Consider the following 22,522-nt stretch of genomic DNA (forward strand, 5'->3'; position numbering starts at 1 on the left):
AATATACGCGGCATAACTTAATGAAGGATGTTGATGTGTTGGCGATGGTTTAATAAAAGGGCGGTGAATGCGTGATGGAGTGTGGGAGAAACCTGTTTCTCTCACTATACATGAGCAAATTGTCTTGATGGGCGTCTAAGTATGTCCCCGTCTTCTGCTCTTACGTAATTTCCTTAGGAGTAAATTTATGTATTTGTCTCTTACATAATCGCTGCGTAGTTTCCGGCATTACACGAGCGATACTGTTTCTGGAATTTTTCAGGGAACACTGACGTATTGAAAAATTAGAAATACGGGTTCAGAGCAAGCCATTGCGGAATGTAATAATTAAGGTTTCCTTAACTGCAATGAAATTTTATTAATCGGTACTTTTTGTTAGCTAATACCAGTTGGCACTGTATAATTTACATACAGATGCGTGTGTTTTGGAATTATTAATAAACGATTATTAATAAACGATTATAATCTTGGCTTTGGAGACTCGCATTAGCCGCATCACATGAAACTATGACGTCACGCCGGCAGATTTAAGACTTCAGTCTCGTGACGAATCCTGGGACGAGACCTACTCGTGCTCGGATTTGGACTGAGATATACCTTGCAGCGTCGGCGACATATAAAACAGCAAAGAAATTCACGCACCTTGTATTATTTCATCAGTCCGGCCTACCCGATATACAGTAAACGCCTATGCAACCTCATTGACCTATAGTAACTGAAACACTAATTGTCCAGAAATCATTATGCTGTTAGAATTCTCCATGTCGTAATTTTTTTTGCTGTCGGCAACATGTGGGACTTTAAGTACAAACATACACACTTTGAACTTTGGTATACAGTTCACTACGGAATTATCGATTAAGGAAAAACATTGTTAATTTTGTACAGTGAACAGGGTAATGACTAACCGTAATATTAAGTAACAGGGTAAAATGAAAGAACAGTTACTTATTAATTGTACAGCATCAAGAAAAGTAACTGACCGTTATTTTTAAAGTGCCGATCACCAGAAACGACAGCATTCTCTGGCAACACAGCGAAGAAAGAACGCGTAAAGAGTGTGTGAAATTAATTCAAAAAGTGAATGCAAATCCTTTTACAGATACCACTTTTTTTTTACAGATAAGTACACATTTCCGGTAGAAGCAGATACTGTGCTTATATGTATTTTCTACTTTCTAATCATGCTCCTGGTGTTCGAGCCAAGTATGTTGAAATTGGAAGTATAAGGTGCCGTTATGCGGCACGGCGGCGAATGTCTCTTAGCAACCACCAACCAACGCGAAAATCAACGTGCTGTAATACACATGTAAAAGATACCGCACGGATTCGATATCACAGCAGTCATTTAATTCCTAAGCAACTTTTTTAACTCAGAAGCTATTTTTGCCACTGTTAACCTGGTGTTGCCATTTGAATTACTCCGATTAACTATCAGTAAATAGCAATGCAAAATAATAATCAAATGTTTTCATCTTTTACGAACCAGTCAATCTGTATGGTAGATTGGTAGTTGCTGTTTTCTCTTATTTTTCTATCCCGTTTTGTAGACAATACCCCATTTTATGGCCTTCTTCTAGTGGATTTGCAATGTTCGAAGGTTCGAAGGTACGTCCAATCAGTACTGCGGTGATTCCTTTGCTCGCTAGCACGCACCTGGAACTCAGTACAGTGTAGCACCCTTTCGATACAAATACAGTACACCTGCATGGTGACGCATACAATTTTGATAAGCATTTGCTGTAGGTGATACAAATTCAGTGTACGACATTCAGCGTGCGAATTGTACATTATTTTGTCGCACGTTTAACCGTAACTAATTTAGAGAGGCCATGTGATTTGTTGTGATAGAAACCACCACCTTGTTGTACCAGAAAAAGGCGGTGTAGTGGACTTGATTTTGGTGTATTTCCGAGCAGAAAGCCCGCGTTCGCACTTATAAAATAATTATAAAAAATGCAGAAGCAAGCTAAAATCTGTTCTTTTCTTCTGGTTAACCGTCAAATTAGTCAATTGAAGGAATTACTGCGGCTGTGTTGAGTATTCGGCAGAGGGTAGCCCGTTTGAATACATAGTTTCGGAAATTCTGGTGTCTGACAGAGGCATTGTGCCTTCGGTTGTCCTAATAGTAGGCTCGTAGGTTTCCGCCGTCTTTTTGCTAGCCACTAGCCAGTGACTGCTACCCTAAGGAAAAAATAAATTTAATGGATTTCTTTTCTCAGCAGACATGGTACAATAACACAGAAGCAGATCGCCTATTGCAGATTAAAGATTGCAGTAGTATACAGTTTAAAGTGCTGGGAGATACAGCTGCGAAATAGAAGCGGTACGATATGCGGGAAAATACGGGAAAATAAGCGGTAGTATTTCAGAAAGGTTGTGTATTTTTTTGTACTGTGCTTCGGCATTATTACTGCGCTTAATTATCAGCACTGCTGTGAGCAGTTTAAAATAACTTTTATAAAAAATATGAAATGACATGTTCCCTGATAGGTATTACACTTGAAGGAATACGTACATGCGCTATGAGCAATGCGGTACTATATAACCGAACAAATGTTCAACCGATTCGCGGTTTAACCCACATTATTTGCAAACCGTATAATTATGTAATCCTGAATGAGTTCGTACACGTGTGCGTGGCTGTACTGTACAAATTTCCTTAAAGTGCAAGGTTAGAGGAGGGTAGGTATGTGTGTATGTTGCTTCACTTCTTGTCCTAAACAAGCACTAGAATATAGCACCGTTTACAGATTACAGACTGCAGAGTGTCACCCAAACTAGTTTTATACGGTAGTGTAAAAATTACAGCCTTCCCGCCATTCTGAAATCCCGTTTAAAAATAAATTTACATTTTACCCAATTTTTTCATATCACAAGCTGTTTGAAAACACAGAAAACAGGAAGAAAGCTTACGCCACATACAACTCCGTATCCAGGCTGCCTGGACAAAACAAATTATTAACGTATACGAGTACCAATACTGCCGTTATCACGTACAAGTGTAATTACTGTACAACATTACAAACAGATAGTACGAGTACACAACATAATTATTAAACATCGAAAAATTATTTAAACAAAATATGACCTGGATAACAGAAAAGCTATTCCTGGGAAGTTAAACATTTTGGCACCTTCAAAAATAATAGAAGTCGATAAAGCGATAAACAAATTATTTGCAAATGTTGCTAAAGGTATGGGCATTTAACTTAACTCAGTTGTCTCAGATTTCTAAAACTAGCTGAAGAAAATGAAGAAATGGAGCGAAAACTGCGGATTTCTGAAGAACTTTCTGAAGAAGAGCGGGACAAGCTCCTCAGTGTTATAAACCGGCGAGGCTAGTCCAGCTGTTAAATACTGCATTTTCCGTGGTTTTTACATATGCATTCTGTGAAGGGATTTTTTTACACTTTCGATCGATCGTAACTGTTCTCTCTGTCCTTGCGTGCTTGTATTGGATGACCTTTAGCAGTTGGCTTTGGTTGTAGCTCGCCGCGCAAGTAAGGAAATCGATTGGTTTCGAACTGTAGACTTTCAAAGAAAAAGCCTTTCTTCACGTTTCATGTTCCTTGCTTTATTTGCCAATCCGTTACCTTTCTGATTACAGTTCGCTCTTTCATTGTTACATAAGGTTTGACCTTTCACTCTTTATTTGGCCAACTCAGTCACCTGTTTAACGTTGTCCCAACTCAAACATTCTCTCCCGCTATGAAACGCCGATGGTGATCTTTGGGCGCGTGAATCTCATGATTCTGTTTCGCTTTCTGCATTGCCTTCCATAAGTTTTCGAGGTTCAGTTTGGCCGCCATAGCACACATCGCGCCGCGCATTTTCCCAACGCAGTAAGTTTTTTGTGACAGCTATAACGATGCAAAGTGAAATCAGGCCGCACGCCAGCTCAAGTAAATTTCCTAATGATGATTGTCATCATGGATTATGGCGAAGTGTGCATGACTTTGCAAGGCTTCCGAAAACGGTAAATATTTTATAGGTTGGACGAAAAGTATATAAATTTCACAACACTCAGTTTCGGGATATTAAAGGTCAACTTGGCCGAACACGAAAACAAGTACCTGAGACTGGCGTCACCGAAAATCATTTGCTTTGTTTGGCGCCATCGTTTTAACTCTGTAAAATTCGGACAGTTCCTCTTCCCGGCCAGTTTCTCAATACAATCGACAAAATCACACCATTCTTTGGTAAACGATTCGCCGCCTCCGTTAAAATGGTAGGCAACCACTCAAGTAACGAAATTATCATTATAAACGTGATATTTTTTGGAAATGCCCTTTAAGTTTCTGTAAATTCCCCCCTTCGGCTATAACAACCAGTGTCATGTGCTTAATTCACATCCACGCCGTGGCAAAACGGGATCAAACGGCCGTGGCAAAACAAGGTCTGCTTCTATGATCCGCTTAAAGGCAGCGGCGCTTCTCGGTGTAGTCTGGCCAATTATCTCTCCGAGGCGTCGAAATGTTTTGTATAACTTTAGGAAATGAATGCCAATTATTGCCATGTTCATTGTCACGTCTTCATAAAGTCATTTATTTCCTCTGCTCTTCTCAGCACATACTGGCAGCTTATTACGCTGCTGCTGTTCACAATAATATACGATTATACGTTGCTTTTTCACATCATCACATTCATAAAAAACACAACATTGTCCTGGGCTTACTTTCCTCTGATGAGGCTGCGCAGCAAATGGTCCACATGCGAAGAATACACAGGAAGAACCGGTTTGAATGATTCAATAAGCAAAACGCACTGGTCTTTATTTTCCGCCACTTCTTCAGCTGTCGCGTTCCCAGCAGATAGTGCGCCCTTAACAGCGACTAGAACGCTCGGGTAACACGTACTAGGATCTGCGGCGAATAGATGGTCCCCGAACTCATGGTCAGTAAGCTGCATTCGCCCTATCACTCCATCCAATTATCGAGCGGCTCGGCTGATTAACGAGGCTGGATGCGGACGGAACCTTCCACTCGGATAACAGGGCGTGAAGGACTTCGTTCACTGGTTTAGTCGCGGTACCATTCGGGTTTCACTTTCTAGGACTGCCGTCCCTCAGGCTCGCTGAGCAGGAGTATTAATTTTCGCAAAAACTGCGCTCTCTGGCAGGTGACCTTCCATAATTTCACACTGCCATGAGCAGACCATGGATCCACACTGATTCGTGCCTGTCAGCTGTCGCTGTACAATCTCGAACATTATGTTGGCATCCCGCGTTTCGCGTCCAGACAGAATGGATACCTCGAGCCAAATAAGCACAGCGTCCAAGCTATTATACACACTGATGACCGCATTCTTTTGGCGCTATGGGACAGAACAAAATGATGGGCGCCGTACAGCACCTGGACGCATGCCACGCCAGAATCAATTTCATCCTGAGTTCTTGTGGCGCCAGGCGATTTGCCGGATGTGGGATTGCTAATCGCGATGTCGCTTGGGTCAGCAAGACCAGCGTATTCATTCCCTGTAGTACTTTCTTTGACAGATGTAACTAAATGCTCCACATTATTATACTATACACTACGACAACAGTTGTAGTTACTTTCATAATTACTTACTTAACCAGGCACAGTGTACAGACTGTATTACCAGGTACAGTGTAATTAAACGTAACTGCGTAACTGCACTGTTCCTCCAGTGTTTGGCATTCTGAGCCAGCTGGACCGTACGTCCAGAGTTCTTTGAGCTTATACTGACAGTGACAGGGAATCTTTGTCGTACACCAATTCGTTGCGCTCCAGAAGATTGGTTGTCCTTTGCGAAGAGGAAAGGCGTCAAACCACCGTCTGTGTCTCAGTTGGCAGCGCTCTGTACTTCGGCGCAACGAACATCTCCGGTGCTTCCGGGTCCTCGCTTTTTCCTTCCACAAATGGTTGGACTGGTCTCGGCGATGTCCGCAGTAATAGCTTTCCTTGAGCCAGTCAGATCTGGATCAAAAATGCGCGTCTGTGTCTCAGTTGACAGCGCACTGCAAATCGACGGGATGACCATCTCTGGGGATTTACAATTAGTGCTCCGCTTCTTCCTTCGCTCATGTAGTCTCTTGCAGGTCGTATCAGCATCACCCTTGGCTGGTTAAAAACACCAGGATATCTCAATGCACTTCCGTCGGATGGATCAAATAACGTATCTTCTACTGCGCCCACAAAGCACGCATTCGGTTCTATAGGACGAAATTAAAGCAAGGTTGACCCTGTCGTATATGTAGAAGAACAGTGCCGTTTAATCGTTGCTTAATGCTCGACAAATCGCAACTAAATACTGGCACTGTTTGCGAGCAGCATCTGGATAGCGGGAGCAAAAGGACACTTCCGTGCTATTCGTATGCAGGGTCGCAGTTAATATCTCACAGAGCCGCTTCATTTGAGAGAGAGTTGTGTCTACGCGCGAGAACACCACTGGCCAAGCAAAATAAGGCCAATACGGTTAAATTAAGCGGAATCTGCGCGTTACAAAATACTTGCTGAGCTTCGCGGCGTCTAGCGTGGCCGATATGATGATCGTGACACTTACTTCACCTCGTCGGTTGCTGCTTGTACTAGGCCGAGCGCAGTGTCGGTGTGGAGAGTTCGCTCGTTGCGCTTTGTCCAGCATGATCACGCGATATTCCGTTAAATCAGCATTTATGGGGATTAAGCAGCTTTTGAGTAGTCGTAGAAAAGAGGCATCCGCGATCATCAAGGACCGATGCAGAATACGGAGTGCATTCCTACCCTAGAACAACGGTCGAGATTTTAAAATTACAGGACCGACACCGCGAATTCCTGACAAAGGTCCACCATTTCCCCAATAGCTACCCATGCGCACGGGTTCTCGCCTCGCAAGCCTCCCACTGCAACGCTTCCCGGTGAATTTCTCGGTCATGTCCTTATAGAAATTCTGTCTCTCATAGCGCTTAGATAGGAAACCACTGACGAAATGGTGCACTTGTCGAATGTCGTAGCAGAGAAAGTCGATGAAGAGCCCGGTGTCCGCCACATCCACCACGCGACTGTGCAGAGCCTTGCCGTTGCCTGCAACACTGATCTTCGTCACAATTCTTTGCGAATCTCTGTAAACAGGTAGCGTCTTACGGTTTGAGAGAACTTCGCCCGTACAAAAGACAAGGCAAACTTTACTGGCACTCTCTCAGCACCCAGTGTGTGTTGGGTCGCGTCATTGTTTGAACCCTGCGATTCTACTAGCCATCTTCTTCGTAACCTTGAGAAGTTCACTCCCGGGTCCTGTGAGCGATTTTCCCGTGCTGTCGAAGTGGTACGCAGCTGCATGAGTCATAAAACCAGGCTACGCTGCATACATGTTTCTGCTTGTTGCAGTTGTTGACCTCTTAGATTTTCTCGTAGGGCAGCTTACTGACAGTTCATTAGTACTGCCAGTGTCAATTTCAAACGCAGACGCCGTCGTCGAATGGAATCAAGTGCAATTCGGCATAATATTGACACGGAATGCCGCGTTATTTGACCTGCGCGGCTGGTTTATCCAGCCACCGAAACTTCGCAGTTCTTTTTGTGAATTTAAAACTAAACACCTTATAAATCGAACCAGACCGATTGCTTTGTTTTTCTGCATCGTATGGATAATGCTCTATAAAATGTTCGATGGATTCGGGAAAATTGTTCACATACGCTTTACTTCTAGATTCATGTATTATGAATTTTACTTTTACCCCCTTGAATCAACATTCTTTACAGTTTATACCATCATTAACTGATAAAATCTACTACAGTACATGTATGAGTTTAAGAAACTGAATACCATGTACGTCTAATCACAGAATTATTACAAAGATGGCCTCCAGCTTCAAGTAAATTATACAATAATACCTGTTTACTTCATTTTGAAAAATTACTATGGTACGCTTTGTTGTTACCTTGTTATTCTTGAGTATTTCTGTTACAAACAACAACAAAAATAATAGTATTTAACTGGATTTTTGGCAAGATACTACTTACGCATTCTAGCACAGAGTGCTGAAACCAATTGCACGGTAATGAACTGCTTGCCGGCGCCTTATGAATGCTTAAAGTGAGCGTTTATGTGTTGAGCGACATTTAATACAGTAAGCTATTGTGTAATCTCCTCGATTTTGAACATTAATTAATTGCATGGTGACTGTCAGTTTAACAACCCTATGGAAAGTTCACATTAAGCGTTTCCGTATTGAGCAACATTTAGGAATACACATCTGCGGTATTCCTAATGTGCGCTGAGAACGGAACCCTGATGTTGATCGCTCGATGCTATAACTTTCGGCGCTGATCGTTTGCAATAAAACTGAAGTAGAATAAACCTTACTTATTACAGTATTTATTGTAAAATACTTATTGCAGCACTAGTGCCAGATTAAGATTCGTAATTTTAGATTTTGGGAACACATATGACAGAATAAACTAAGCTTAGCACTCCAGTAAGAGAACGCACTTCACTGATGATAAACATTTAAGAATAGAGAGTCGTCTTACCGTATATCAGTAACTAGTTATATGAATACTAACTACGTGACAAGGGTCCTCGACACTTTGCCGTTGTACTCAATGTTCTCCCGTTCTACACATCCAATCTGCACGCTCTAAAGTTCTACAGAATCCTCTCAGTGTCGAGAGTAATCCTGCATCTTCAAATTTCTGAAAAGCCCAATTCCCACAGTCCAGTGGTCACTCAAAAGCTTGTTACCATGGTGGCCATTAGCTTAACATGGGCTGTTTGTAAATCCCCAGATTGTTACTATGTGTTATTATATCGAATTGTCATTGAAATTAGCGAACTGCGAATTAGCAAAAATAACAGGTTCTGCTCACGCCTGTTTATTTTGTTCGTGCCTCCTTAATGTAATAAACATCGTTCCATTATTTAATACATATGCAGTTAACCGTTTTACATGCTCGAAATCCTAAGACATTATTCATCCGTGCTGGGCTTGTACTAAGTATTGTACTATGTAAATCGTTACTAGTAGCTCGATAAACCGGGCGGTGAATGCGTGGTGGAGTGTGCGAGAAACGTGTTTCTCTCTGTACAATACATAAGCAAATTCTCTTGATGGGCGTCTAAGTGTGTCCCCGTCTTCCGCTCTTAAGTAATTTCTTTAGGTGTAAATTTATGTACTTTTCTCTTACATAATCGCTGCGTAGTTTCCGGCATTACACGAACGATACTGTTTTCTGGACCTTTTCAGGGAACATTGATTGATGTCTTTAAAAATGAAAAATGCGGGTTCAGATCATGACATCGAAATGCAATTAGGGTTTCCTTAATTGCAAAAAATGTCGTTAACTGACATTTAGTTTTACATAACGGAAACGGTAGTTGTCAAGAAATCATTATGCTATCGAGGTACTCCATGTTGGGATTGTTTTCTATCGACAACCTGTGGGATTTTAAGTACAGATACATACTTCGAACTTTGGTATTCGCTTCGGAAATATCGATTAAGCAAAACCTTGTTAATTTTGTACAGTTAGCAGGGTAATGACTAACCGTAACTCTAAGGTTTTGGGGTGAAATGAAAGCACAGTTTCTAATTAAGTGTACTGTGTACAGTATCAAGAAAAGTAACTAACGATATTTTGCATAAAGTGCCGACAGCGTACTCTGGCAATACAGCAAGGAGAGAACGCGTGAAGAATGCGTCAAATTAAGTACTCGTAACTTAAAAAGGGAATGAAAATCCTTTTACAGATACATATTTCCGGTACGTAAAAGCAGGTACTGTACTTGCAACTTCTAGTTCTAAGTTCTAATCGCGCTCCTGCTGTTCGAGCTAACTACCCTGAAATATGAAGCATAAGCTGCCATTATGCGGCACGGCGACGAATGTCTCTTAGCAACCAACGGCACCAACTAACGCGAAAGAGAACGTGCTGTAACGCATGTGAAAAATACCACACGGATTCGACATCACAGCCGTCATTGAATTTCCAAGCAAAATTCTACCAATCTAACTTGCCACTGCTATCTGCAACCTGGTGTTGCCATTTGAATTACCTCGGAAAACTATTAGTAATGAATAATGATATGTTTTCATCTCTTACGAACTAGTCAGTAAGCATGGCAGGGCTGTTTTATCTATCTTTTCTCGATCCCGTTTCGTAAGAAGTGCACCTTACTTGACCTTCTAGTGGATTTGCAATGCTCGTAGCCGTGCCACCAAGGTTCAGAGGTACGTCCAATCAACATTACCGTGATCTGTTCGCTCGCTAGCGCGCACCTGGCACCCAGTACACTGTAACGCACTTTCGATACTATCTACATGGTGAGTTGGTGACGTTTACAATTTTGATATGCAATTGCCGTACGTGATACATATTCAGTGTACAAAATTCAGCGTACGAGTTGTACATTATTTTCCTATGCGTTTTACCGTTACTAATTAATAGCGAGTGGATGTATTTTTGCTGCGTTAGAAAGTAGAAACCATCACCTCCACTATAACAGAAAAAGGCGGTGTAGTTGACTTGAGTTTGGTATATTTCCGAGCAGACAAAACGGGTCGCACTCCCTAGATACTTACACAAAATGCAGAAACAAGCTAAAATGTGTTTATTGTTTGTGGTTAAACGTCAAAGTACTCAGCTGAAAGGTCTACTGCAGCTGTATTGAATATTCGGCAAGTGGTCGGCTGTTTGAGTACATAGTTTCGCAACACCTGGTTGCTGCCTGCGGTTGTCCTACTAATGGTCTCGCAGGTTTCCACCGCCTTTTTGCTCGTCCGTGACCGCTACCCCATGGAAATAGTTATATAATTAATGGGCTGTGTTCCTTAGCAGACATGGCAGAATAACATAGCAGCGGACTACGCATAGCAGTTCATAGGTCACATTAGTATACAGTATAAATTGCTGGGAGATGCAGCTCCGAAATGAAAGCGGTACGATATGCGGGATAACAAAGCTCCCCAATTGAGGCGGTTGTGTTTGAGCCAGGTTTTATACTCTTTCGTACTGTGCTTCGATATTATTGCTACGCTTAATTATCAGCTTTACTGTGAGCAGTTTACAATAGTTGATATCAAAAATGAAATAACAGATCTGACACACACCAATACTCATAACTGGGCTCATAGTCAAAATGTTGCAACATAAAAGACTAATCTGTGAATTCCATAAAGTCCGTAACTCCCAATTGCGCTTCGACTGACTTCAGCCCATTCTAAAATAAGAAAAGGTCATACTTATAATTAACCTAATTGTGATTTGCTACTCGTAGGCCCTGAGACTGGACGTCATCGAAAATCATCTGCTTCGGTTGGCGCCATCGATTTAACTCCGGGTGGTTCGGTCAGTTTCACTTCCCAATCAGCTGCTCAATACCATCGACAAAAGCATACCATTCTTTGGTAAATGATTAACCGCTTTCGTCTAAATGGTAACAACTATTCAAGTAATGAAATTATTATACATGCGATATTTTTTTTAAATGACCTTTTAGCCTCTTTAACTGACCACCTTCGGTTATAACAACCAGTGTCATATGCTTCACGTGTACGTCGTGGCTAAACGGGATAACAACAAGGTCTACTTCTATGATCCGCTTAAATGCAGCGGCGTTTCTCAGTTTTGGCTGGCCAATTATCTCGCCGAACTGTCGACATACTTTTGTAGGACTACAGGAACTGAATGCCATGCACATCAAAAAATACAACCTTCTCTTGCGCTTGCATTCCTCTGATGAGGCTGTGCAGCACATCGTCCACATGCGAAGAATACACCGGGAGAACCAGTTCGAACGGTTCAGTCAGCAAAACACATTGGTCTTTATTATTCGCGACTTTTTCAGCTGTCGCATTCCCAGCTGATAGTGCACTCTTAACAAGGATTAGAACGTTTGGGCAACACGTACTGGGATCTGTGGCGAACAGATGGTCCCCTAACTCAGTAAGCTATATTCACCCAATGCGAAGCTTTCCCACAACGTTACAATTATGCGCTACGAGGACATTATTACTACGGGAGATGCTGTGGAACTTTCATAATTATCTTGAAGAAACGGGAAAGTATTTCAAAGCCGGTATTGCAATGTCCCAAACATGCTTTCAAAAAAGGGGTCTCTATAGGACAGAACCCCGATGGATAAACCATCACTAAATAAAAACCATCCCTCAATTTCGAGCATGTAGGCCTTACGTACAAAATTTTCTGGTCTAAACCACAGGAAACGTTGCTGGGTTGGGTCCAGTCTGCTGTGCAAGAAGATACAGGTGGACGCCTACCGGAGGAACGGGAACTGGAATAGAGATATCGATTATTATATTCGCTGGTATCGCTCTGTATTGCACGCTTGGAAGCTTTGATCTTAGCCTTGGGCTTCGCGACAACTGATTGCCCAACCGGTGGGCAGTTGTTGTTTGCTGCTATGGAAAATCATAAGAGCATCTGATCCGCCGGATCCGTGCAACAATACGTAGTTACGGAATATTAACCTTTGCTTTTCTGATGGTACAAACCGTCTTTCGTGCTCAGGAAAATCAAGGGTGGAGATTCCCGAATTCAAAATACAAAGTACGTTGAACACTGTAGTGGAAGGTGCACGTAACTGCCTGATTGCACTGTACTGCGGCTGTACAAATTCAGAGCCAACTAGACCGTTGATTTTCATTGACAAACAGGAAGACATTCGCGCATAAACGTACCCGTCCGTCATGAACTGCACCACGGTAGCGTGGTGGTGCACAGCGGCCCGTGTACTGAAAAATTAATGATGGCGATTTTCGCCTAAAAAAACATGGATTCAGCAACTCGTCGCTCACTATGCGGATAAAAGGGGCACCCGCGGTTTGCGAGAACGGGCGCGGACCAGCGGACTGCGTTCCAGCCATAGCCTGGACGTGAGTGACTTCTCCGTCATGGTCCTTATAGGGAGGGACTACGTTCCGCGCAGCGCGTAGATAGAAAACGGCTGTCCAAAGGGATGAGCTCAGGGCGAACATCGAAACAGAGAAAGTCAATGAAGAGTCCGGTGTCCGTCACATCCACCACGCGACTGTGTGGAACGTTGCCGTCGCCCGCAACGTTGATTTGTGTCAACATTCTTCACGAATCTTCCTAAACAGATCGCGTTTAACGGTTCAAAACAACTTTGTCCCGCGCAAAAGACAGGCAAACGTAACTCGCATTCTCTTACTTCCTCCGCTATCCATTACTTCGGTTGTTGCGCTTACGGCAGTTTTGGCTGTAATTATCTTAGGACATGAAACCGGTTTTCTGAATAATGTAAGTATATGGACCCCGTCGTTGTTTAAGTCCTGCGTAACGACTTTAAATTCTACCAGCCAAATTCTTCATAATGTTGAGAAACTCACTCCATGGTCCTGGGAGCGATTTTCCAGTACTATCCATGTGATACGCAGCTACACAAGTTACAAAACAGGACGCTACGTTGCACTCATAAGTCTGCTTGTTGCGGTTGTTGACCTTTTAGATTTTTTGAAGGGTACTACTAATTAATCATTAATATACCCCACCAGTACATAGACGAATTCAGAAACAGAGTACCATGCACATTGGAGCGAAGAAATAAAAGCACGCTTTGCGGCTTGAAGTAAATTATGCAGTACGTTCTGTTACAGTACTCCTGTACAATAATGTCTCTTTACTTGATTTCGAAAAATATTAAGGGTATGTTCATTGTTATCTTGTTATTCTTTAATAGTTCTTATGCCAAACAACAAAAGTAACACTTAACTTATGGTACACGCACTTCGGATTTTTAGCAAGATAACACTAACGCATCCTAGCACCGAGTTACACAACCAATTGTACGGTGATGAATTACTCGACGGCGCCCTGTAATAGCTAAAAGTGAGCGTTTCCGTATTGAGCGACATTCAGGAATATCTTGGCGGTATTCCTAATGTGCGCTTAGAACGGAAGCCTCATGCTGCTCGTTAAGCGATCATCGTTTGGAAAATAACTAAAGCAGAAGAAAATTACTTATAACAACTACTTCATTGTAGTTTTCGGGAACAAATTGGTACGATAGGATAAACTAAACTTATCACGCCCGTCAGAGCTTGTGTATCACTAATGATAAGCACTAAGAACCGAGTCGTCGTATATCAGCAAGTACTTACTCTATCAACGACCGCCGCACATTTCAGGAAAATACAACTCTTGTTTGGAAAAATAAAACGGTAGTGCAATTACAGCTCGCTACGTCACTGCACGTAAATACGACGTAGTGGATAGAAATGTAATAAAAAGCGAAATAGTGGCAATTTCTGCAGAATTTTATTTTATTTACGACACTGGTAGGTATGTCGGCTCACATTCGCGTGCTGCCATACTGTAATAGGCCACTAAAATACGTCGTGCAAAATTTTGTCGGTTTCGTCCTAAAACACAACCGCCCAGATAACATCCGCCCGAGACGTTAAATATTGCAACGGCAAAGCTGTGCGCGTCGTACTTCCGGTTTGTTAACTTTATACGAGCACTGTAATTGCCTGGCGTCTCTACGGAAAACTGGCGGCTCCTTGTCACTTCGGTCATTAGCCATTCGGGCCACCTGCCTCTTTCGACTGGTCAATTACGCAATTACGAAAAGAAGGTATAAAAAACACATTTCCTTATGAAAATATCATGTGCTGAAATAATATTACGCGTAACTTTGTGTTTAGTCAATGTTAAACTTGAACAACCCAATAAAAACAACCTACATTTCCTTACACAAGTAGGTACTTGAACTTCTCGTTATGGTGCTGCTTATCTGATGTCTTTGCCTTAGCGGTGTCCATTCATTTCGGAAACCATTCATTTCGGAAACCATTCATTTCGGAACCATACGTTATCACAGTAGTTTAATATTATTATACTATTATAACAGTAGATTAATTATTATAACTGGTACTAGTATGTTTAGTAGCCATTGTACAGTCTGTGTACTTTGTATCTGTAAAATTAAACGGGTTCCCGAAATAACAGTATTCCATGTACAAATTCTGTACAATCTTCATTTCAGCGCAACATCAACGCAACATATTGTTTTATCGGCACGTCTCACGTTAGGCTGCAACATGTAAATGTATGGTTTATGGGCACGGTTTATGACATACTTCTACGCGCAACTGCTGTGGTTTTTTTCGTGTGTCAGAGATTATTGTTTTGGTTATGACGCCGCTTACGGTATCTGCAGCCGTGTTCGATCGTGCGCACTAATACACGCTAAATGCGGGTAACATTGCTAAGCTCGATTATGATGCAGTTAATTCTTGTGCTCTCATTGTAACCCACAACACAAGCAAATCGAACCGTCGACATGGCAGTTGTCAGTTAGTACAGTAAATGAAAGTTTATGAAAAAGATCCCTGAAATGCTTTTTCGTTGACAATTCACAATTGTATAATTGTTTCTGTACCATAATGGCCGAAATAACGTCTTCTGTCACTAACTGTAAAGGAAAAGTGTTGAAATGCATGGTTTCCGAAATGAACGATTTCCGAAATGAATGATTTCCGAAATGAATGGTTTCCGAAATGATAGGGTGCCGTCTTAGGTGTGTCTTAGCTCCCTCGCAATTATTTAGGAAGTACTGTAGTTCAGCTTAGGCTACCTAGCAACCGTTAACCAGTGCTACCGTATAACGCGCAGCAAGGCATGCGGATTGACATTACCGCATGGGTTTGACATGCAGCACTGTTACGCGCATAAAAACTTTTCGAACTCAGAAACAGTCACTGTTCTTGGTTGTCTGCAATCTAATGTTGTCAATTTAAAAGATCTCAATAAATGATTAATACTGCATAAGATGCATATCCCTTGCGAATCAGTGAGAGAGCGTAGCTGCAGATTGTTTCCTATCCAAATCTTGGATTGCGTAAATTAGGTCGTTGCGGCTCCCTTCTGACTTTATGACAGGTTTCTAGCGGACTTGTAGATGATTTTTTAATGGAAATCGGCTTTTTGGGAGACTACTGCCATCTAAGTAGCGTGAGACTGGTGTTTGATTTCTAAAGCTATGTCCGTCGTCCGTGACCCGCCGCAGCGTGTCAGCGAGGTTCAAAGGTTTTAAGGTACGTCCAATCAATGTGAGGTAGTTTGTTCAAGTGTAGCACGCATCTGATACTCAATACAAAGCAATTTCGGTACCATTGACTCTGAGTAACATCGCCTTGCTGCCTGCCTGGAATGCTCATAGCCCCAATCTTATTTGGTACAGGATCATCAAACGATGATTTATCCACAAAACACACACCATCCGAAGATCCCCGTACAAGAATCCAAATAGAATTAGATGTAAATGTAGGTTTATCGAACGAAATACAGTTATGAAATTTAATTACGTTAAGACAAATTGTTAAAAATATTGCATATGTATAATGTAGTCAATGTAGAGTACCGTACTTATGCGTAATAGCAAGGGCGTGGCAGGCCGATAAAAATAACGCTGATCCGAAAAAGGACAGAAGAGAATGCTCGGAAGCTCGGAAGATTAACGATTTTCTACGCGCTGCCCTCAGGGGTTCAATTAGAAGTGGTTACACAAAAAAACACAACGTACTACGGAGTGAATATTTTTGTTTCAGGAAGTTTTGTAAATCGTTATAATTTCGTCCATTGTCGATGCATTTCAAGCGATTTCACGATTTCACCATTTTATGAATTTCACATTTCATTTCACTTTCACATTTCACGCGAGGGTCCGCGTGATTATGAAATGAAAGTGAAATGAAAAGTGAAATCGTGAAAGCGTGATTTCAGTCCTACTATGTGGTACGCTTCTGAATCGCGTGAGAAATTCTCGAAGTGCAGTCTTAAAATCCTTACCTGACTGCGTGCCCGAGTATTTTTGAACACTATCCTTCACGCCATTGTGAAGTGCTCGATAAAAGAAATAATTTTATTACCGTACAAGTGAACATATTGAACTGCGGAATTTCTATGGAAAACATCGTAATGCATACATAGATACATATAGTATCGTCCCGCTTGTGAGAACGGGATCCGCAGCTCTTGCATTTGTAAGAATTCTTCGGACGACTACTGGAATATACCCGGTGGACGTTTTCAGAATCGCTGGACCGTTTTGCTTCGTTTCTGCGAGGATCGTCATGTAGTCTGTCACGACTTGAAGGTGGCGGTATTATCTTTCTTTTGGTTCACCCTCAGTGGCGGGTCAATATTACTAACCCGCCACTGAGGGTGCACCCAACCAACTAATGGTTGTCAACAGGACAACAAAGGCCCACTGCATCCGCGGTTGCCTTGCTAGACAGATGGAGGTCACAGAAAAACTGCACATCTCATGGCACACGGCCACTACACTACGCCACGCAGTCGATTGAGGAAAGCTGCGCACATGCTGTTTATCCAGCTGAATATCAGTGAAATTGCAGTAGGGTGCGCTCATAAATGTTCGCCGCAAAATCTCGCAATGCACTGGAATAGGTTAAGTATCTGTACTTAATACAATAATATGAAGTATATTGCATGCCATCTAAATTATTTACCGCAAAACGAAATACAGTGATGTATCATCCTGAATTCCTGATGCTGTTGATGCATCATTGTGTTACGGTATGCGTGATGTTATGGTTAAGCGGCTGTTTGGCCCCAAGGAGGGGCGAACAGCCACTTCGGGGGTCTGAATCATAGATGTCCACCAGTGGGCAGGATCCTGTACATCGATCCTTCGCGCTTCCGGGCCCGTCTTTTTCAACCGCTCTTGCCGTATCTTGCGGGCAGGATTCATCTTATCCTTTCGAATTAACTAGCCGAATAAAGCAATCGCATAGTACGACTGGTTTTTTTATGTCAGAAGCAGGATATCTCCAGGCGGCGCCGTCAGACAGTCTCGCATGACGGTGCTCATGATCAGTCCTGCGCCCAAAAAGTCCCCATTCGGTTCTTTGGGTGGAATTACAGCAAGGTTGAGCTTTTCGAATATCTATATGTGTAAGAATAGTACGGTTTAATCGTTGCTCGTAACTCGACAAATGGCAACTAAATTTGCTTGCACCATTTGTCGTGTATTATACTACCCCCTTTATTGATAAAGTACGACGACTGAACTGATACTAAACTGACAATCCCGTAATTAAGGAGTAATACAAATCGCGTGGTTACATCGCCATGGTGTAGGTCATAAAATAATATAACAATATCGTGAAGTACACATAACGGACATTTTAGTACATACGTACATGTACCGCAATATACCATACTATTTGTCAGATGTCTGCACAGCTGTGGCTAACGGCACTTCCGCGTACGTCGTAGGCAAGGTCGAATTGTATCTCATAGAGCGTCTTTCTTAGCGTCGTGTCCACGTGCAGGAAGACTACTGCATTCACCAGTATCGGAAATACAGTTTAAAGAAGTGAAATTGAACAACGATGCGTTTTTCACCAAAATACTTGGTGAAATTCGCGGCGTCCAAAATAACGAGCATGCGCTGCGGTGCCTTATGCAGCATAACCTCGCGAAGTTCTGTTAAAACCACATGGTTTTCGCACTAGCGTACCGCCCGCTCCTGTTCATGATCACGGTTTCGGTGGTCGTGCAACCTTCGAAACGGACCACGTATCTGTACATGAAAATAGTTCCTTCCTGAAGCACCCAGCTTTCTGTCCTAATCCGCATCTAGTTTGTATGTTCACCACTCCGTCACCGCCGTGGCGACCGCCCGTCCTGTCTGCGTGTTACGCGGTCTGTTTCTGGGAGAACGGTCTTCGCTGCAAGGTTCTCTCGCAAACAATTCGACTTCGTCACAAAACCGGTAAGAGTATTCTTGCAGTTTCTGCGTATCACGCGATTTTTCGGTTTTGCAACGGTAATCTGAACGAACGTAGCCTTTCCGTATCTGATCTTTCCGTGGCCGTAAATCCCGCTTTGACTAAATATTGCGTGGGCTGCTTGGACTTGCTGCTCTCTTTCTATCCAAGACTCAGCAAAGCTTGATTCTCCGTGATGACTTTCACCAAGCCATCACGCAGTTTATAAATCGGCTGCAAACGCCGTTGCTCGATGATGAACACTGCTATGGCATGCTGTCGTGACCTCTACTGAACCCGATGGATGCACGAGCACAAGAACAGGAAAACGCTACATATGACGACAGTAAAATATCTCGTGGCCGTTACCATGGAGCATCTCAGGCATTAAGCGGCTCCTGGTTATTCGCAAAAAAGAGCACCACTTCTTACCGCGTTTTGCGAGGACGGACGCGGTTAAGAGGAGTTGTATTCCCGCTCTTGGACAACGGTCACTTGTACTCGCAAACGCCGCAATTATGAGACGGACACTACGGGTTCCGTACTGAATTTCAGTTTATCCCCGGGCCACCCGCGGCACGCCTCGCCATGTTGATTCGTTAGACAATCAGTGAGAATTTTCGTGGAGAACCCTCCATGGAGATTTTTACAGAACTCCGTCCCGTGCAGCGCTCAGATAGAAAACCGTTGTTGAAAGGCATTAGCTCTCGCCGTAGATTGGGACAGAGAAAGTCGATGAACAGCCCGGTGTCCGCCACATCCACCACGTGGCTGTAACGAACGCTGCCGTCGCCCGCAACGCAACTTCAGGCCATAAAGCGCCACAATAATTACTGTACCTATCACTGTCTTAGATCCTAGGTGCCTAAACGAACTGTCACCACTGGACACTTGGGAAAAAACCTAGATTGAAGCAGGATGTGTTTCTTGTAAATACTGTTCCTTATCAAGAAAGTGCAGACAAGTCGTACTTCAGAGCGAAGCCGAAGTACAAATAAAAACTGAAGAGTACGCAACCGTATCTGCTACATTATTTACAGTACTTCCAAAGCATTTATTTTTGAGCTCAAGTTTCGAACCTTAATAATTTAATGAAGTTTCATTTATTACATTCGTACACTACTAGCTTTGGTAAGTTCCAACTGCAAAAACGGAGCCAAGTTGATGAACTTAAGACTCGACGACTGCTCAATTTCTTATTATGTAGAGGGGATATCGACTGTCCCAGCTAAAAACAATTAACAAGTAAACTAATAAGGGATGTGCCTGCTGGCATGTTCTCTTAAACGTGTTAAACGTGTTAACTGTCATTACAGCATTCAATGTTTCCATTTTCCAGAGCCCGAATATAATCATTGTGTTCCCATGAGCGATGTTGCAGTAGGTCGAATTCGCCCTTTTCTCTGGCATGTGTTGCTCCCATGGAAGACACAAAATGCATTAGCCTGCGCACACGTCCCCTTTTCCCCTTTTCTCAATTGTCATCAACTGTTTCCTCTCTTGCTACGCTCCAGTTGCTGCAATGCTGACAAAAATCATTGAGTGTCTTCTGTTCCTTATCACGAAAGTGCAGAGAGTTCACTTTATTCCTGACATCACGTTGTATCCCTTCGTGTTCTGTCGTATTCAGCACTATGTCACAAAATTATGTATTTGGCGCAATTCAATACTGGTAACGTGTACCTATGTGACTTTCTCTCAGGAAGGCTGATATAGTACGTTCCGGTGTCGATTCAGTGTACTAGCATTATAATTATTTCAAACAGTTTGTAATAAATTGTTTTGAAATCATAATTGTAATGCTATTAAACTGAATCGAAACCGGAATTTTTCGAACGAATTTCTCGAACCAATTGATTCTTAAAAGTAAATAAATTATTTATTTAGTAATTATAAGAACCAACGGGTTCGAAAAATTCGTTCACACTTTGTCGAATCTTTGCAACGCGAAGGGTGGGGCAGCGCCCGGATCTGGCAATGGTGCCAATCTATCGGGCGGATACAGTTAATGTGTCAATTATAATTATCACGTACTTATGTACGCGTTGTGTGGTACAGCGGCGGCCCGGTGGCGGATCACTGCAGCCTACATAATGATGCAGGTTAATATTATAGCTTACTGTATCTATTCTGGAAAGCCGGATTGGGAGTTTCTTCACCCTCCATATGTTCTTCCGCAGCATCTAAAGGTATTGGTCGAGTATCGTCGTATGTATGGTTTCCTATACTTCGCACAATTTGGTACCTGAGCTTTTGGCTTCGCGTTCGTCAGGTTTTTGCCTCGAAGCGGATCGGTTTCTCGTATCATCCTAGTGGAAAGCGTAAAGCAACAATAACCGCTATTTTACACTGTGCTTCTCTTTAAGGTTGGCAATTTTATTTTGTATTTGCGGCCAGGTGAACCTTGCACAGACACTCCAGGTTGTCAAACACTAAAGAAATTGTAGCCCTTTCTGTATCGCTCTGTATCGTAGCCCTGTATCGTAGCTATGCTAATCCGCATTTATGCAAATAACCTCTTAACGGTTGCACTTACGCGAAGTCTGATTGCTTGGCAGTCTTCGAAAGTTATTACCTAGTCGCCGGCGTTTACTTTCATGAGCGAATCGGTCGGAGAAGCATCTGGCCTATCGTGTACATTGGCGATCATCTCGTGTACATCTTCGTGGCCAGTCCATCCTTCGATCCATTCCCTAACTGTCATAGCATCGACCTTCTTCGAAGACCTAATTTTGCTAAACGAATCCCCGTCTAACGCCTGTACGGCAGAAAAACAGCGAAGTTAGTTCCGGGAACGTGTTCACACTTGGCTCTGATATTTGTAAATGGAAACAGGTTATAAAAACGAAATATTTATATATTATTATATTAGCCTTTGTATCTTTCAAGCCCATCAATGTCATCTTAAAACAATGACCAGTTGCTTAGGAAGTTATAAGATACTAGTACAGTACTGCCATGTAAACTGTAAAGCAGGTTTTTAATAGATTTTTATTTTTGAAAATTTCTTTGAAACTCAGTAGCTACTAAAGTATGTGGCCGTGGGTTTTGGTTTTATGCATCGACCTAGTGCGATCGTCTCCCTCCCTTTTTCCACATAGGTAACACCAACTTTTCGCAACCGACAAAAAGCATTATTGACTCCCTTTCTATCTTTAATGTGATAAAGGCTAACGCTTGTTTTGCCTGTTTTGTTCTTCTTTCCTGTTTTACATAGCGTTATGATGACCTTCCTGTTTTCATGTCATTATTTCTCGACGTTTTTTTACACGTTTCTCCCCTGTCTGCAAGCCTTGAGGAGGTAACTGTGAAGTCCTTACTAAGTAAATTTAATAGGTTCCTTCCAGACTAACAATCGCCCAACTACATGACAACAGCAACCTCCACAAGACGATCAACAAAGTGTTACTAAGAACCGTTGCTATGCACGCATGAACATATCTCGAGAATCGTAATTATAAATATAAATAATAAATACAATAAAGAGTCATACATCACAGTAACCGCTTCGCCGCAAGGATAATAAACTTTTACTATTACCGTATTATCACATTAGTTTGTGTCTGTTGCTATGATCATTGTTGTGTTGTTTATTGTTATCTCGTTTACTCCTTGGGAAGTATGTATAAGTACCTGTAATAATAAGTAACTTTAATAATACAACATGACGGTGTCTGTCCAGCAGAGGGACTGACTTAGAGATAAAAATAACAGGATATTCAGTAATACAAAGTTTCTAAGACGTAAGCAATAATATGCAGAAGTATGACAATAAGAATTAACAAGACGCCACACTCCATTAAA

General features: G+C 42.3%; 1 long non-coding RNA gene across 1 annotated transcript; it reads right to left on the reverse strand.

The window, feature by feature from the left end:
• Nucleotides 1–4,390: 4,390 nt before the first annotated feature.
• On the reverse strand, nt 4,391–6,814 carry LOC129595516 (uncharacterized). The gene is made up of 4 exons (XR_008691327.1): nt 6,526–6,814; nt 5,355–6,175; nt 4,679–5,253; nt 4,391–4,489 (listed from the first exon to the last, which is right to left on the reverse strand). It is a non-coding gene; the product is annotated as an uncharacterized LOC129595516 (long non-coding RNA).
• Between the last annotated feature and the right edge of the window lie 15,708 nt (nt 6,815–22,522).

Source organism: Paramacrobiotus metropolitanus, unplaced genomic scaffold (assembly GCF_019649055.1).
Source record: "Paramacrobiotus metropolitanus isolate TYO unplaced genomic scaffold, Prichtersi_v1.0 Parri_scaffold0000079, whole genome shotgun sequence".
Classification (NCBI taxonomy): domain Eukaryota; kingdom Metazoa; phylum Tardigrada; class Eutardigrada; order Parachela; family Macrobiotidae; genus Paramacrobiotus; species Paramacrobiotus metropolitanus.